This window comes from Talpa occidentalis, unplaced genomic scaffold (genome assembly GCF_014898055.3).
Source record: "Talpa occidentalis isolate TD23 unplaced genomic scaffold, MPIMG_talOcc4v2.1 talOcc4.10, whole genome shotgun sequence".
Lineage (NCBI taxonomy): Eukaryota > Metazoa > Chordata > Mammalia > Eulipotyphla > Talpidae > Talpa > Talpa occidentalis.
This window is the reverse complement of record NW_023600993.1, coordinates 4,369,159-4,386,859: the sequence shown is the minus strand read 5'-3', so window position 1 is coordinate 4,386,859 and position 17,701 is coordinate 4,369,159. Positions and strand designations below refer to the sequence as shown.

Here is a 17,701-nt window from a genome sequence, read left to right as displayed (position 1 = left end):
GCCTGCATGTCAAAGCCGTCAACCATCAGGCTGGTCCGGAGCCGGCCTGTAGGACGACACCCTCACCCTCCAGGCTGGGCTGGGGCCGGACTGCAAGTAGACCCCCTCAGCCTCCAGGCTGGATGGAGTCGGCCTGCAGGACCACCTGTAAACCCCCATGCTGGGCTGGGGCTGACCTGCTGGTCAACTCCCTCAGCCTGCAGGCTAGGCCAGGGCCGCCCTGTAGTTCTGTAACAGGGGGGTCCCCAGGAAAGGGGGAGGTTCCAGGTTTCCTGCCCCACCCAAAAGGAGGGTGGACCTGAGCAGGGAGAGAAGAAGCTGCAGAGGAGACGGAGGAGGAAGGAAGCAGGATGGAGCCAGGAGGAGACCTGGAGGAGGCACAGGGAGCTGAGAGACACGTGAAGAAACTGCGCTTGCCTTGTGGTCGTGGACGGGGTGACACAGATGTGGGTGAGACCCGTGGGGAGGGGACCATGGTGGTTTTTGTCTTGATGTTGATTTTGCTCTTTTCCTCCCAGACTTGACTGGTTGTTTCTGACCCTTTTCTGTGGGTCCCCACTGGAAGATGCTTTGTACTTGGGGCAGGCTTTGGGGCCTTGCTCTGGGCCGATCCTGCTTGGGTGGTATTTTACCCACGAGGGGACGGGTGACTTTGGGTGCTTGATTTAGAAACTATGTTCTTTGTCTTTTCTGTATTGTATTAAAGTTGTATTGTATTAAAGTTGTATTGTATTAAAGTTGTGTTGTATTAAAGTTGTGTTGTATTAAAGTTGTATTGTATTAAAGTTGTATTGTATTAAAGTTGTGTTGTATTAAAGTTGTGTTGTATTAAAGTTGTATTGTATTAAAGTTGTATTGTATTAAAGTTGTGTTGTATTGTATTAAAGTTGTATTGTATTAAAGTTGTATTAAAGTTGTGTTGTATTGTATTAAAGTTGTATTGTATTAAAGTTGTATTGTATTAAAGTTGTGTTGTATTGTATTAAAGTTGTATTGTATTAAAGTTGTATTAAAGTTGTGTTGTATTGTATTAAAGTTGTATTAAAGTTGTATTGTATTAAAGTTGTGTTGTATTGTATTAAAGTTGTATTGTATTAAAGTTGTGTTGTATTAAAGTTGTGTTGTATTGTATTAAAGTTGTATTGTATTAAAGTTGTATTGTATTAAAGTTGTGTTGTATTAAAGTTGTATTGTATTAAAGTTGTATTGTATTAAAGTTGTATTGTATTAAAATTGTATTAAAGTTCATTTTCATTAAAGTCTCATATGTTTTGTGTTAATGCGGCAGATGGCAGAACCTATTTAGAGCAGGCAGGTTTGCAGGGTCTGGGCTGTACCTCTCCCTGTCCTGTAACAGTTCGAACCCTCTGGTTTGGGCTGGGCCAGTCCTACAGGTTGAACCGCTCAGCCTCTGCAGGTTGACTCCTCAGCCTCCAGCCTGGTCTGGGTCTGCCCTGTGGGTCGACCCCCTCAAACTCCAGGCTGGGCTGGGGCCGGCCTACAGGTGGACTGCCTCAGCCTTCAGCCTGGTCTGTGGCTGGCTGGCGGGTCGACCCCCTCACCCTACAGGCTGGCTGGGGCCGGCCTGCAGTTCGACCCAATCAGACTCCAGCCTGGTCTGGGGCTTGCTGTCAGGTTGACCCCCTCACCCTCCAGACTGGGTTTGAGTCGGCCTGCATTTTGACCCCCTCAGCCTCCAGGATGGGCTGAGCACGCCTGCAGGTTGACCCCGTCATACTGCAGGCTGAGCAGGGGCTGGAGTGCAGGTTGACCCCCTCACCCTCCAGGCTGGGCTGGGGCTGGCCTGCAGGTTGACTAGTAAGCCTCCAGGCTGGGCTAGGGACAGTCTGCAGGTCTACCCTCTCAGCATCAGGGTTGGGCTAAGGTAGGCCTGCAGGTTGACCCACTCAACCTCTGGGCTGGCCTGGGGCTGGCCTGTAGGATGACCACCTCATCCTCCAGGCAGGGCTGGGGCGTGCCTGCTCGTGGGTCTCCTGAGCCCATAGACTCGTCTTGGGGCAGAAGCTGCTCGACATCCTGGGATCTCATGCTGCGCTGGATCGCCCTACAACTGGACTCCTGAGCCTCCTGCCTGTGTTGGCACAGGGCTGCTGGTACACCGTCTCAGCCTCCAGTCTGGGCTGGGATTGGCCAGCTGTCTGACCTGCTTAACCTCCAGGCTGGGCTGGTGCTGGCCTGCTGGTCGACCCCCTCAGCCTCCAGATTGGGCTAGGGCTGGCCTGCAGGTCGACCCCCTCAACCTCCAGGCTGTGCTGGGTCAAGCCTTCAGATCCACCCCCTCCACCAGCAGGCTGGGCTGGGGCCAGTCTGCAGGTTGAACCCTAGAGCCTCTAGGCTTGACTGGGGCCATCCTGCAGGTCGACCCCCTCACCCTCCGGGCTGGGCTGGGATTGGCCAGCTGTTCAAACCGCTCAGCCTCCAGTCTGGGCTGGGCCTGGACTGCTGATCGACCCCCTCGCCTCTAGGCTGTTCTGTGGCTGGCCCGCAGCTGGACCCCCTCGGCCTCCAGGCATCAATTGGCCGGCCTGTTGGTTGACTTGCCCTGGCTTCAGGCTGAGTGGGGTTGTCCTGCAGGTCTGCCTCCCCAGGCTGCAGGCTGAGTGTGCCAGCCTGCCGATCAACCTCCCCAGTCTTCTATCTGACTAGGGTCAGCCTGCATGTCTACTGTCTCAGGCTTCAGGCTGACTGTGGCCAGCCTGCCTATCTACCTGCCCAGGCTGAAGGCTGACTGGTGCAATTCAGCCATCCAGGCTGCAGGCTGCCTGGGGCTGGCTTGCTGGTCAACCTCCCCAGGCTGCAGGCATACTGGGCAGTGAAAGGTTGTAAAGTCGGCGAAGGAAGAGACGAACAGACTGGAGGAAAAGAAAAGTTTAATAGGTAGCGCTCCTGGGCGGAGGCTCGCTAAGTCATTTGAGGACCCAACGAGACTGCGTGCAGGACCAGGCACCGGGGTTTTTATGGGGGGCGAGCTGACGTGTCATTCTCTGCTGGGTCTTTTCCTTTTTTGGCCGGGTTTTCTGCTGGGCGCCTCCCTTCACATGGATTAACTGGCTCCACCAATTTGCTTCAGGGCCAGTGACATTCTGAGAAGGTGACATTTCAGAGAAGGTGACATTCCGAGAAGCCCGGGCCCCTACAGGTGGCCTGCCGTTTGACCTCCTCATGCTGCTGGCTGACTGGGGCCGGCCTGCCACTCGAATTCCCAGGATGTAGGCTCACTGGATCTGCACTGCCATTTGAATTCCCCAAGCTGCAGGCTGACTGTGGCCTGTTGCTCATCGACCTCCCTGGACTGTAGGCTGACTGGGGTTGGCCTTCCAGTTGACCTCTCCAGGCTGCAGGCTGACTGGGGCCGGCCTGCCGGTCGACCTCCTCAGCCTCCAGGCTGACTCAAAGCCAGATTGCTGGTTGATCTCCCCAGCCTGCGGGCTGAGCCCGAACTGGCCTGCTGGTCCACCTCCCCAAACTACACGTTCAATTGGTGCTGGGCTGCTGCTTGACCTTCCCAGGTTCCAGGCTGAACAGGGACCAGCCTGCTCTTCAACTTCCCCTGGCTTTAGGCTGGCTAGGGTCCAGACTGCGGGTCCACCTCTGTTGCCACCCCCCCCATACTGACTGCGGGCTGGCCTGCTGGTCGACCTCCCCAGCCTCCAGGGTGAGCACGGGCCTGGCCTGATGGTGGACCTCAGCATCTTCCTCCAGGCTGAGCCTGGGTTGCCTGCCTATCTACCCCAGGCTCCTGCAGTGTGTGTGGGCCTGGCCTTCTGGTGGGCCTCGGCCACCTCCAGGCTGACTTGGGCTGCCTGCTTATCGACCTCAGCCCGCTCCAGGCTGACTGGGTCTGGCCTTCTGCTCTACATCAGCCCCCTCTAGGCTGACTCTGCCCGGCCTGCTTGTCTACCTCAGTAGCCTCTATGTGGATTGGGACCGGTGCTGGTCTACCTCCAGCATCCCCCAGTCTGTGGCTGGGCCTGGCTTGCAGGTTGAATTGGCAGTCTGCAGGATGAGCTGTGTCTGGCTTGCCGCCTAGTCATCCTACAGTTTGAGACTATGGGTCCGCCTGTGGGTACACTTCGGCATCCTTCAGACTGATGCTGAATTGGCCTCATGGTCAATATTGGCAACCTCAACCCTGAGCCTGGGCTTGGTCTGTCTGTCGACATCATAGCCTCCTGTCTGAATCCTGGGTGGGATGATGGTCGACCTTGGAATCCTCAAATTTGGGCCTGGGGCAGCTTGCTGGCTGCCTCGGCAACGTCCAGGCTGAGCCCAGAGTTGTGCTGTAGATCAACCTTGGCATCTTCTAGTCTGAGACCAGGTCGGCTGGCTGGTAGACTTACGCAGCCTACAGGCTGAGCCTGGGTCGGCCTGCCAGTTGACCTCTGCAGCCACCAGGTTGAAGTGGCACTGACCTGTTAGATGACCTTGGCAGCCTCCAGGCTTAGTGCAGGGACAGCCTGAAGGTCAACCTCAGCAGCCTTCTTGCTTCCAGGGCTTCTGGTCAACCTTGTCAACCTCAGGGTTGAGCCTAGGATGGGCCTGCTGGTCGACCAAGGCCGCCTCCAGGCTGATATGGGATTGTCCTCCTTGTTGACCTCAGCAGTTTCCCGTTGAGCCTGGGGCTGCCCTGCTGGTAGGCCTTGGCAGTTTTAACCACAGCTCTGGCCAGTTGCTGGTGTACCTTGGCAACCTTCAGGCTTAGCCCAAGCTTGGCCTGCTGGTCAACATCAGTAGCCTCCAGCCTGACGGGTAGGCCTGCTTGTCGACCTCAGCAGCCTCCAGGCTGAGCCCAGGGCTGAACCGTCTCATCCTTGTGGCCTCCATGGTCAACCAAAATGCCAACTCAGGGCTTGGCCTGTAGGCCGCCAAGGTCAACCAGCAGTCTGACACCAGGCTCAGTCTGGAGGCTGCTGAGGTCGACCAGCCACTGACCCCAGTCTCAACAAAGATGCTGTTGAGCTCTACGAGCATGCTAGGTCTGGCCTCAGTATGGAGGCTGTCAAGGTCCTCCAGCACCTGCTCAGACCTGTGGTTAAAACTGCTGAGGTTGACCAGTAGGCTGGCCCTGGATTCAGCCTGGAGACTGCTGAGGTTGACCAGCAGGCTGTTGCTGGGCTTACCCTGGAAGCCTCTGAGGTCCACTAGCAGGCTGACCCTGTCTCAGCCTGGAGCTTGCCGAAGTTGACCAGCATGCCGACCCCTTCTAGGCCTGGTGGCTGCCTAGGTACACCAGCAGGCTGACCAGGTTCAGCCAGGAGGCTGCCAAGGTTAATCAGCACGCCAACCCTGGGCTCATCCTGGATTCTGCTGAGTTCATCTAGATACCAGCCTAGGGTTTAACCAGGAGGCTACTGAGGTTGACCAGCAGGCCAACCCTGTCTCAACCTGGAGCTTGCTGATATCATCTAGGAGCCCCACCCAGGTTTCAGCCAACAGACTAGTGAGGTTGACCAGCATGCTGACCCCGTCTAAGCCTGGAGGCTGCCGAGGTTGACCAGCAGGCCAGCCCTGGGCTCAGTCTGGAAGCTGCCAAGCTTGCCCAGGAGCCCTACCCAGCATTCAGCTAGGAGACTACTGAGGTGGACCAGCAGCCTGACCCGGGCTCAGCCTGTAGGCTGCTGATGTGGACCAGCAGGCTGACCCCATCTCAGCCTGGAGGCTGCCGAGATTGACCTGCTGGCTGACTGCAGCTCTGCCTGGAGGTTCCTGTTGTTGACTATCTCCCGGTCTCGGGCACAGCTTGGAGACTGCCTACCCGAACCCAGATCTAACCTTGAGGCTCCTGAGTCAAACAGCCGATCAGACCTGATCTCAGGCTCCACGTGGGAGGGGTCGAAATCCCCACCTGACTCTCACCTGGAAATTGATTTGGACGAGGACTCAGTCTAGAGGACTCCAGTGTTTGACTGCCAGATGGACCTAGACCCTAACTCAGCTGGAACCTCCTATGTGAAACAGCAGGATCAACATGGTAGACATCAGGTAAGAGTGGCTGGATTCCCCCAGGCTCAGGGTGGAGGTTGCTGACATAGACCAGCAGGCTGAACTTGATACGCTTGGAGGATGTGGAGGTGAACTAGAGGGCTGGCCCCAGGCTTAGCCAGCAGGCTGCCAAGGCCAACCAGCTGGTCAGATTCAGGCTTCAACTGGAGGTTCCAGAGGTTGAGCACCTGAATGACTCTGGCATCAGCCTGGATGCTGTTGAGTCAGCCAGCTAACAGACCTTGGTTCAAGCCTGAGGCCCCTGAGGTAGACCAGCAGGCTGCCCTGGCTCAGTCTTCAGACTACCCAGGTTTACCAGCTGACCAAAACCGAAGAGCATGGAGGCCGCTACGGTCGATTGACTTAATGCTCCCATGCTTAGTTAGGAGGCTCCAGGGGTTGGCAAGTTGACTGGCTCTGGCCTCATTCTGGAGTCTGCCAAGGATGACCAGCAGCCCAGACCCCGCCTTTGGCTGGAGCCTTCAGTGGTTGACCAGCAGTCCCCCCTGGTCTCAGCCTGGAGTCTGTCCAGGTCATCCATCTAGCCAGTCTTAGGCTTCAGCTGGAGGTTTAGGCTTCAGCTAGCAGGCTGGAGGTGGACTCAGCCTGGCTGCTGCTGAGGTCAACCAGCAGGCCATCCCTGTGCTCAGCACATAGAGGTTGACCAGCTCCCTTGTCCCTGGGCTCAGCCTGTAGAGTATCTAGGTCGATCAGCTGACTGCCCCTGGGCTCAGCATTGAGGCTGCTGAGTTTGACCAGCAGGCCTCCATGCTTATCAGGTTCCAGCCTGCAGCCAACCTAGGGAGTTTGCAGGCTGAGCCCGGGGCTGGCCTACAGTTCACTTTGTTTTTTTGGTTTTTTTTTTTTTTGAATAGAGGCATGTTTATTTATTTATTTATTTGTTTGTTTGTTTGTTTATACATGCACTGGGTACAGTCAGAAACGCGGGAGGGTGAGAGAATTCACCAGAGCCAGAGCAGGGAGCAGAGCAGGCAGAAGGACCGAAGTACACTGCTGAGGGGAGCAGCGGGCGGCAGGAGAGGTCTGCGCGCCATGTGGGACCCTCCTCCGGTGGCCGGGGAGCAGCCGGGGATCGAACCGGCGCCACAGAGGCCGCGGGCAGCTTCGCAACCCAGCGCTCAACCGCTGCGCCACCAGGGAAGCCCCTACAGTTCACTTTGGAGCTTCCAGCTGAGTTAGGGCTAGAACCCACCAGTTGTACAATATTGAGGCCCTCCAGGCTGAAACCAGGTCTGCATTCATTTCTGGGTCCTGGTTGGGTGGAGCTTTAGTCCTCACACACCTCTAGTTGGACCCCATGTCTGACCAGCTGTTCAATTTGGAGGCCCCGGGCAAGGCTGGGGTTCTCTAGGTTGGCTGTGGGCTGGAACCTGATAAGCATGGAGGCTGCCAACGTGGACCAACTGCCCGGCCCTGGGCTTTGGTTATACTCCAGAGGTCGACCAGCTGGCCGGCACTGGGCTTGCCTGAAGGCTTCCATAATTAACTGCCAGCCCAATCCAGTCCCCAGCCTGGACTCAACCTGGAGGCTCCTGAGATCGGAGCGACCGCCACAGCTGGAGTCAGCCTTGAGGATGCTGAGCTGGGAATGCCGGCCCTGCCGGAGTCATACCTGTGCACAGACCTAACCTGGAGGCTCCATTTTAAGCAGTTGTTCAGACCTGGGTTCAGGCTGGACACGGCCTGTGTCACATGTTTCGTGGTTCCCTGGGAATTGTCTGTCTCTTTGGTCTTGTGTCATTATCTGTGTCCTCCCTTCCCCACGGTGGTTATGAGGACAATGAGGGGTTGACACAGGACAGCTCAGTATCCCGCTGGTTGGAATTTATGACGCGAAGATGAAAGAAAAGGAGCATCTGTAAGCTGGCAAATTTGATTTTCCACTCACACAGAGCTTTCCTGTTTCACTTTCTGCTGCTCTCCCCTCCCCAGCCCAGCCCCTGCCATCCTGTGACTTCACCCCACACGTCCCAAGAGGACAGACAGTAGCGGCCTCCTTTGTCCTCACCCGCTCCAGCACCCAGTCCCCTGCCCACCTGCCCTGGAGCTGTGTCAGTGCCTGACAGCCTCGCCTGCCTGCTGGCCACCTCTCCTGCACCTCCTGCTCTGCCAGGGCATCCCAAGAATGATCCAGTAAACTCTTGGCAGGGCGGCCCCCACCCCCACTCCCTCCTTTCTCTCTCTCTCTACTGTCTCCTTCCTCATGGCCAGCTGCTTCTCCATGCTCCCTGCCGCCTGCCCTCCATGCTGTGGGTGTCACCTCTGCTCAGGTCAGGCCTTGTATCCCTGGGACTGAACAGGCCAAAGTCATGTTCCTCTGGCAAATGTTTGACAGATAATTATCCATTGGAGACAACTTTGATGTTTAATAATGGCAAGAGATTATGGATATTAAGTCGGTGCACCTTCACCGTAGCGTGTGTGCTGCTCGTCGGGGATCTTGTTAAGATCCAGATTGAGTCCGTGATCCTGGGAACTGTGGAGCGGGGCCTGAGGTCCCACTTTGCTGACAAGCTCCCTGGGGGCCGGCGCTGTCCGTGGGCCCAGGGAACACACTTTGAGCAGCCCGTGTACAGACATGGTCAGTGCTGCGGGGCTCAGTGACCTGCAGACAGCCCCGAGCCAGCAGGAGGCGAGGGTGGATGGCCGGAGGGCTGCTTTGTCCGGGTGGCTGCCTTGGTGCCTGCAGCTGATCGCTTTAGACTCTCAGGGTTGTTTTAGGGTCTCTGTTCAGATGAGCTGTGTCCACATCTTTCAAAGCTAAGGATGCTCAGAATTCGATTTCGCCTCCCTGCCTCCCCGTCCTGACCACAGCCGCTGTCCTGCATGGCCCTCACCAGCGGTGGCTTGGGCAAGGAGCTGTGCTGCCAGGCAGCAGGGGTACCTGGGCGCACTGTCAGCCTGGGTGGGAGACCGCATCCCCGGTTCCCGTCATGGCTTGAGCTATTAGCTAATGTCTCCGAGGCTTTGAGTCACCCATTCCCGGTGAGTCAGAGTCCATCTGTGTCCATTGACGCCCCCAAGCAGATTCACTGCCCAGCTCTGTCCCTTGTACTGGCTCAGCCCAGCTCTTTTCTTGAGGCAAAAGGACTGGCACCCCATGGTTCTGACTGGACCCCCTCTGCACCCTGGCTCGGGCACTGGGGTGTGGGCTGTGGTCGCCCCCATCCCTGCCTGTAGCCATGGAGTTCACCACCGTTGTTAGAACTGTAGGGGTGGGTGACCCTAAAATGAGGCCCAAAGACAGAGGCTCTGGGGAGAGGGGTGCTGTCCATGACTCGTGTCCCCACGCCCTTCTGGGGGTGCGCTCTCACCGGGAGGGCTTTGCGATTTAGGAAGAGCTGCCAGCAGAGATGGGGGGCTTGCCCAGAGTCCTCAGTAGTGGGAGGTTGAGCCAGGATCGAGGTGGTCATGTGATTGTAGGAGGCCTGGGGGCAAATGTTCTTCTGACCTGAGCCCCACAGCAGGTGGCACGGTGCGGCGCAGGGCCCAGGGGCAGGGGTGGCGTGGGCAGGGTGAGACAGACGGGCCCTGTGGAGTGTCCTCCCCCCGCTGTGCTGAGGGCATTGGGCTTTGATGCCCACACTAGGAGACCCCACCTGTCTGAGGCCGGCATCCCCAAATCCACACTCAGAGCCCCTTCTGCAGTGTCAGCAGTTCTGCCTGTGGGTCCTGCCCACCTGAACGACAGAGACGGTAAGTTGGTGGCTTCTCTGCGTGTGTGAGTCAGTGGGACCATTTCTGAGACAGGAGGCCTTGGTCACGTGGCAGCGGGTGGAAGGAGAAGGAGGGACTTTGTTCCTTAGTCCTCATTCTGTGGGGTTGGCAGGAGGGGAGCCAGGGCGGGCAGTGTGCAGAGAGCGCTAAGGCAGCAGCTGGGCCAGGCCCCAAGCAAACTGGAGGGGGAGCTGACTAAGCTGACTAAAGCAAACACTTCCTGAGCGCCTGCCATGACTCTGACCCATGCGGAGCACGCCTTCCTCTCTCCCTCCCTCCCTCCCTCCCTCTCTCCCTCTGTCCCTCCCCCTCCCCCCTCCTTTCTTCCCACCTGTGTGCTGTGGACCTGCATGGTCAGCAGGTCAGATGCTGCTGAAATGCATAAAGCAAAAAGCTGCAGTTCCCTCCTAACCCAGCCTGGTTCCTAGAGGTAACTCAGCCCCATTAGCCCGGCCCCGGGTGAACATACACACGTAACCTTTTTTATGATCGTCTGAATGAACAAAATTCACAAAGTAGTTTTTGTTTTGCGAAAGGAAAGAGAGAAATCCACACCATCGCAGCGCGTGGCTCTTGAGTCTGCATTCCCCGAGCAGAGCACAGCATGCAGCTGCCTCCAAGGGGGGCCTCCAAGGGGCAGGGAAGAGCTGCTTCCCTCCGAGGAGGAGCTGGATTGTTTGGGGGTTCTGAGAAAAGGTAGGGAAAGTGTCGAGAGAACAAGATTGGGACCCCAAGACTAGTGTCTGCCTACCCAGGGGTACAGTGGTCCTGCCGTAGGTGCTGGTGGGGAACGGCCCTGTGTTCTTCCCTCAGGATCCTCTTCTTGGGTTGCCAACACCCAGCTCCCTCCCTCTCGGCAGTCAGGGAGGCTCGACAGCCAGGCCACACCTAACCGCTCAGGGAGAGGCCTTGAGCTGGACACCAGGTACTCTAGCAGGAGATGGTGAGGCGGAGGGAGGCGTTGCTTAGCAACCGCATCAGCAACAACATCTGCGGCGAGCAGGAGGGGTTCAGCGGATGGTAAGTGCATTTGAGTCAACATGATGGGAACTTTCAAGGAAGTCAGTTTGCTCTTTGGCTACACTAGTGGGAGGATGGCACTCAGGGTGGGGGAGAGGACCTTGGGCTGGCCTGACGTCGCCTGGGGAAGCGGGCTCATGCCTAGCTGTGCTTCATGGGGGCTGGCAGAAAGCATGCGAAGTGAAGGGTCTTTAGGTTCTGTCCTGGCGGCACTGAGGAAACTGAGATGAGGCTTGAGTGAGGGGCTTCGCTGCAGACTCTGTCCAGACTGGAGCAGGTGGAATGTCCTCCCCACAGGGTGACCTCAGGCCGTGCGGCCATCTTCTGTGAACCACAGTTTCCCTGGCTTTCATAAAAGGCCCTCAGTGTGTAGTTTCTAAGGCTGAGCCTTGTTTGGGCACTGTGGAGCTCATTTTGTCTGCTCTTTTTCCTCTCCTAGTGACAGATCTGGGGCACTGTGCATGTGGCGAAGCTGCGTGCCCTGGGTGGGTGGGCAGGAAGAGGGCCAGTCTGCAGGGCAGCTAGCTGCAGGACGTAGCCTTCCTGTCAACGACCTGTGGTTTTGATCCTGACTAGAAGTGATGAGATTCCTTCGTTAGCCCCACTGTAGAGAAAATAGTGCACGTTTCCATAAATCAAATGCCTGCCAGAGGAAAAACTTCACGAACATTATCTCATGTAATTGTCGTCATGATGCACTTTCACAGTTGTGGAAATGAAGGTTTGATGGAAAAAAATGGACTTGCCCAAGTTCCCGCCCAGTTCCACTGCTGGTGGCCTCTCTCCACAGCCCCGGCCCGAGGCCAGAGGCCAGGACCTCTCTGCTGCAGTGGTGGCTCATGATGGTCACTGCTGTCACTTGTGACTGGTGTGCAGGTTGCAGAGATGACCCTGGTTCTTCATTATTTCCCATTTTATAGTCCTTCTTGTGAGTTCTGAAATTCTTCACCTAAAAAGGGGAACTGTGTTTTTTCACCTGTTGTCTTTGGGTTTGGCCTTGTGACTTGTGGTGACCAGCGTGGAAGGAAGAGCTGTTCTGTTCCCCCTAGGCTGCTGGTCCCAGAAGCAGCATCCGGCAGGTTCAGGCCGGATCAGTCTACACCCCACTAACCCACAGGTGCATGACCTAAACAAATGCTTAGTACTGAGGTGGTTCTCAAAGGGTGGACCACTATCCCCCTTCAAGGGCTGTGGAAGGTTGAAGTTAAAATTTCTATAGGGGCCTCCCTGGTGGCACAAGGGGTTAAGCATCAGCACTGTGAAGCTATCCACAGCCACTGCAGCACGAGTTGGATCCCCAGCCAGGGAGGTGACCCACATGGCGCAGCAAACCTCTCCTGCTCCCCTCAGCAGTGTATTTCAGTCGATCTGCCTGTTCTGCTCCCCACTCTTGTCTCTGGTGAATCCTCTCATCCCTGCACCTCTGGCCTACACCCCAGTTCTTGTATGCATAAATAAATAAATCTTTTAAAAATAATAAAAGTAAAAATAAATAAAATTTTTATATTAATATGAAGATATGTCTTTTTTGCAATGTTGACATTTACACTGAAGTTAAGAAGCAGTGGTGGACTGGGAGAAACAAAGTTCATCTATATGCTGTTTGCAGAATACACACTTTCGATTCACAGATACAATGGACTGAAACTAAAATGATGTAAAAGACATGTCATGCGAGCAGCAACCACAGGACAGCCGAGTGGGCACCTGGCCAGACACCTTGGTCTCAGAACAGAAAAAGGTAAGAGCGGCAGAGGGTGACTCCGTGAGGAGAGTAAACCCACGGGACAACGTGGCAACTAAGAGCAAGGGAGCTGGGCTTTCTTCAGGCCCTGGGGGTGTCCAGCAGGACGAGGATATAATTAGATGGATTTCGTTTTTTTGCTTAAATAACAGATTTATATTCTCACAGTTCTGGACCTTATCTGACCAAAGTTAAGATATTGGTAGATTGAGCTTCTCTCATTTTCTTTCAGTTTTACTGATAACATAAGTGATGACTTCCATATACCGAGAAATGGTTACGAGTCAGCCGTCACCCGCATCCATCAGCTGACACAGGTACCCCAAGGGAGTATCTTGTGGTGAGAACTTTCAGGGCCTCTCAGCAACTTGCAAGCACGGCGCAGTGGTGCTAACTGCTCCCAGTGTCCATCACAGCCCCACCATTTACTGATCTTAGAACTGGAAGTTTGTACCTTTTGAACACTTTCTCCCAGTCCCTCACCCCTTCACCTCTTGTCACCCCAAATCTGAGCTCTTCATAGAATTTGGGCTTCTGTTGGTCTGTCGTGGGTTCCGCCTGTACCTGACGCCATACTTTGTCTTTCTCTGTCTGACTTCTGTCATTTAGCATAATGCCCTCGAGGTCATTCCACATGGTCCCTCATGGCAGGATTTCCTTCTTTTGGTGGCTGAGTCCTGTTCCTTTGCGCATACGGCTACCACCTCTTCTTTATTCATTCACAGGTGGGCAGACCCAGTGGACATTGTTAACAGCACCATGCCGAGTAGACAAATGATCTGGAGAGAGCATTGTCTGCTACAGCTGCGTAACAAACAGCCCCAGCCCCCGGGGTGAACAACAGCAAACTACGCCAACCTAGTTCACCTCAGGACGTCTTCCCGCTTTTAAAAACAACTAAGGACCCCAAAGAGCTTTTATTAATTATGTTCTTTTTATTGACACTGTATTAAAGATTTTAATGTGAGAAATTTTAAAAATATGTATTAATTCCTTTTAAAGGAACAATAATAATCCAATTACAGATTAACGACCAAGACTTGTTCCATTAAAATCTCTTCATTTTTCAGGGCCTGGTGGCCTGTGGGTTAAGTCTCACTGCTATCACCCCTGCAGCCTGAGTTCCACCCCCAGCCAGGGAGCTAACCCACATATGGCGCAGCAGACCTTTCCTATCTCGCCCGCTGCTCCCCTCACTGTAAATTGCAGTGTATTCACACTGTAAATTGCAGTGTATTCACACTGTAAATACATTTACAGTGTATTTCAGTAAATCAGCCTTTCTGCTCCCCACTCTGTTTCTGGTGAATCCTCTCACCCCCCACCTCTGGCCTGTACCCCAGCTCTTCTAAATGTAAAAAAATTAAAGAAAATAAAAAAATCTAAAAAAAGATGCTATATTTTAAAAAATTCATTTCATTTTCAAAAACAAAAAATGCTAGCACAGTTAACATCTGCAGATCTAGCTTAACAGGAGACCGCTGAGGCAGGTCTGCCACCAGTCAGCCGGCTGCGGTACGTGCAACACAAGGGTGGGGGTCAAGTTCTCTTTGTTTTCTAAATACTGACCCTCCCTCAAGCCATCAGAAGGAAGTTCAGGGACCTCCATTTCCATCGTCTGACCTCCAGAACTGTGAGATCATAAATGGGTGGAGCTTTAAGCCACTGCGTTTGTGAGACTACACACCAGCCACCCACAGAGCCACACGAGAGCATTTCGTGATGAGACTGCACACCCGTAGCACGCGCCCGGCTCCGGCCAGTCCCTGATCCACTGTGGGTTTCTCTGTTCTACACCGGACTGGTACAGTTGGTGACCCTTCATGTCTGGCTTCTTGTTGTTTTGGTTGTTTTACTCAGCGTCATGTTTTAAAGGCTCATTCAGGTAGCAGCCTATGTCAGCAGTAAGCTTTCTTTCATGCCAAATAACATGTCGCCGTGTCACATCTTATGTATCCGTTGGGGAATGGGTATTTGGGGTATCTCCATTTTTGGCGACAGTGAACACTACTGCCTTGAACTGTGCGCAAGGGTTTGTGTGGACCTACATTTGCAGGTTGCCTGGTTGTATACGCAGGAGTAAATTACTGGGGCCTGTGATAACTCTGTGTGTAGCCTTTGGGAGAACTTCCAGACTGTTTTCAAAGTGTCAACACCATTTTACATTCCTATTAACAGAGTTCCAATTTCTATACATCCTTGTTGGTACTTGTTATTATCATTTTTTAAAATATAGCTGTGTCTGTGGCTGTGAAATGGTGCCCCACAGTGACTTTGATTTGCATTTTTGGGATCGCTAGCCATGGTGAGCGTGTTTGCACGTGCTTGCTGGACACTTGCTTGTCTTCTCTGAGGGCATCGCCTCTGAAGATACGCCTGTTCACCCCCTGCCCTGTGTCTGTCTTGATTCCTGGGTTACGAGATTCCTCTATACACGCTGGGGTAGGGTCCCTCTCAGATACATGATTTGTAAGTATTTTCTCCCATTCTGCAGGTTGTCTTCACTTTCTTGGTGATGTTCTTTGTAGCACAACTGTCTTCCTTTTTTTTTAATTTATTTATACAAGAGCTGGGGTACAGGCCAGATGTGCAGGAGGGTGAGAGGATTCACCAGAGACAGAGTGGGGAGCAGAACAGGCAGACCGATGAAATACACTGCTGAGGGGAGCAGCGGGCGAGACAGGAGAGGTCTGCCGCCCCATGTGGGTTGCCCCGCAGCTGGCAGGGATCGAACCGGCACTGCAGAGGCTGCGGACAGCTTCACAGCGCTGCGCTCAACCACCTGCACCACCAGGGAGGCCCTGTTTTGCATTTTGATGAAACACAAATTACCCTCCTTTGTCACCTGTGCTTTTGGTGTCCTGTCTAAGGAACTGTTGCCCAACCCAAGGTTAGGAAGATGTATAGGATGGCACAGGTTATTAGCAAAAGAAAAGATTAGCTCCAGTAAAGCCACTGCCCTTAGGAGAAAGCGGGGGATCTGGTCCTGCAGGTGACTGGGGGGCGCTGATCAGGAGGCTGCAGACTGATTGGTTTCTGATGACACTTGGGAGAGGTGGAAGCCACGGTGGGTACTGGGTCTCTCTGGGGCCTGGCGTGAAGGACTCCACCACCGTGGCTGGCTCTGTGCATGTGAAATGGCTCCCCACCGAGATTTTGATTTGCATCTTCCTGATCACTAAGGATGCTGTGCATCCTCCAAGTGCTGTGGTCCTCTTCCCTCAAGAGGCGGGGCCGAGGGAGGAACACCACAGCACTTGCCCTTCACGCTGTGCGCCTCCAGCCCCTCGCACTTGCTGCTGTGCTCCCTGGAACAGTTCTCGTTGAGTCCCCCAGAGCTCATCCCTGTACAGTCCACTCCTTGCCCAGCTACTCCTGCAGAGGCCTCCCCGCACCATCTCATCTAAGCCGGAGCCCACCAGTCACCTGCAGGACCCGGGAGATGCCAGATGCTCCTTCGCTCGGTGGCTTTTCTTCAGATGAATCTTCGGATGAATTCTCCTGCTACCACAGAAGAATGTAAGGTGTGTGAGGACAGAGACCTTGTCTCCTCACTCACGGCTGAATCTCCAGGGCCTGAAACCATCCCGAGCATGGGAGCTGCGTGGTGGTGTTTGCGCGGGTTGCACAGCTGTGACCTGGGAGTTTACTGACCTGGGGGCTCCCGTAGTTTACCTCCTTACGGCCAGGGTTGGGTCGTCTTAACCTCCACGTGCCTACAGTCTTAGGGGATGAGAGCGTATGATGGGGGCAGCTCATCTTCCAGGAAACGTGGGTGAGTAGATGGATCGACAAAATAAGAAAGAACTAACGGCGCCATTCGAGTCTGGCCAAACACCAAGCCATGGCCAGAGGCTGTTGGGGCTCAGCTCCCGGGGCACTTCCAGGTGCCCTGCGCCCAGGGGCACACACAGAGGGGTCCATGGCCAAGAAGATGAAGCGCCACCTGCAAGCCATGCCCAGCATTGAAATTTGACCAGTCACTGCTTGATGAACTTTCCACCGATCAGAGCTGCCCCGAGGGAAGCCCTCACTGCAGGGAGGGAAGCCAGCCCTGCCTCCTCGGCCTACATAAGCCCGTCCCTCCCCGCCGGCCTGGTCATTCGGCGGAAGCGCTCTTTGGGGCTGTGTCTGGGACTCCAGGCCTGAAGCCCCGGGGTGAGCCAGGACGCTTCGGCTGTGCCACAGGAGCTGTAACGTTGCTGTCACTCGGCCACGGTCCACGAGGGCTTCGGGCCCTTCTTCCCTGAGAGCTGTGGCTTCAGAGACTCGAGGGTCAGCGTCGGGTTGAGAGAGGAGCTGGACCAGGCTTGGCAGGAGGGTCAGCCCCAGTGAGGGCCAGGGCCCAGAAATAAGAGGATCCCTGCCGCCTGGTGCCTCTGAGACAGGCTGTGCTGGGAAAGGCCTGGCTGGTCCCTGCACAACCTCTGCTGTCAGGAGAACCCGGTTCCCACCCTGCTTCTGGTGTTTTCCAGCTGCGCCACCTGGGACAAGTGCTTGAGCTTTCCCCCTGCTCACCCCCCCCCCCGCCCCGACTTCTCATCTGTGCTGGGGGTAACGGAGGGACTGCCTGCCGGGACGCGCTGGAGAGAGGCCTGGCCAAGGCCTCTGCACACAACAACTCAGCAGCGACTGTCACGCTGCTGTCGCTGATGACCCCCAGGAGCCTCAGGCCTCTCTTCCGAGGAATGGGAATAATGCCCCCTGCCTGCGTACCCCAGGGGGCTGTTTGGGAAGGCTGCCAAGCTAACACCGGCATGTGCTCTGCAGAGGAAGGCGAGCTGGGTGGTGAGGACGCAGCTCTGAGCTGGCCTTCATGAGGGCCTTCCTGGGGCTGAATCATCCCCGCCCGCCGGAGCCCGCTCTGCTAGCACGGTCCGTTCTGCGGCTCGGAGCCTCCCTGGACTCCAGGGGGCCGGTCCCTGTCTCCAAGTCTGGGCAGCTGTCGGCGGGGCCCTCACAAGCCCCACTGCCTCCAGGCCAGGCGGGACCCCAGGGCCCCGCCAGCCCCTCTGGGGAGGGCAAACCACAGAGAAGCTGGGTGAGTAAAGCAGCGCAGCCCCCCGCGCCCGTTCCTGGCGGCGGCCCTTCTGCTCTGGAAGCCTCTCAGGAGCGCGCTGGGGCCAGCTCTGCACGCGGATGCAGGCCTGCCTCGCTCCACGCCCACAGACACTCGGTGTAGCCTGGAGTCACGGC

At 55.4% G+C, this 17,701-nt stretch overlaps 1 long non-coding RNA gene across 1 annotated transcript; it reads left to right on the top strand.

The window, feature by feature from the left end:
• Positions 1–4,769: 4,769 nt before the first annotated feature.
• Positions 4,770–13,467, top strand: LOC119252422 (uncharacterized). Its single transcript, XR_005126806.2, has 6 exons — positions 4,770–6,003; positions 10,278–10,437; positions 10,555–10,761; positions 12,393–12,502; positions 12,738–12,822; positions 13,231–13,467. It is a non-coding gene; the product is annotated as an uncharacterized LOC119252422 (long non-coding RNA).
• The last annotated feature ends 4,234 nt before the right edge of the window (positions 13,468–17,701 follow it).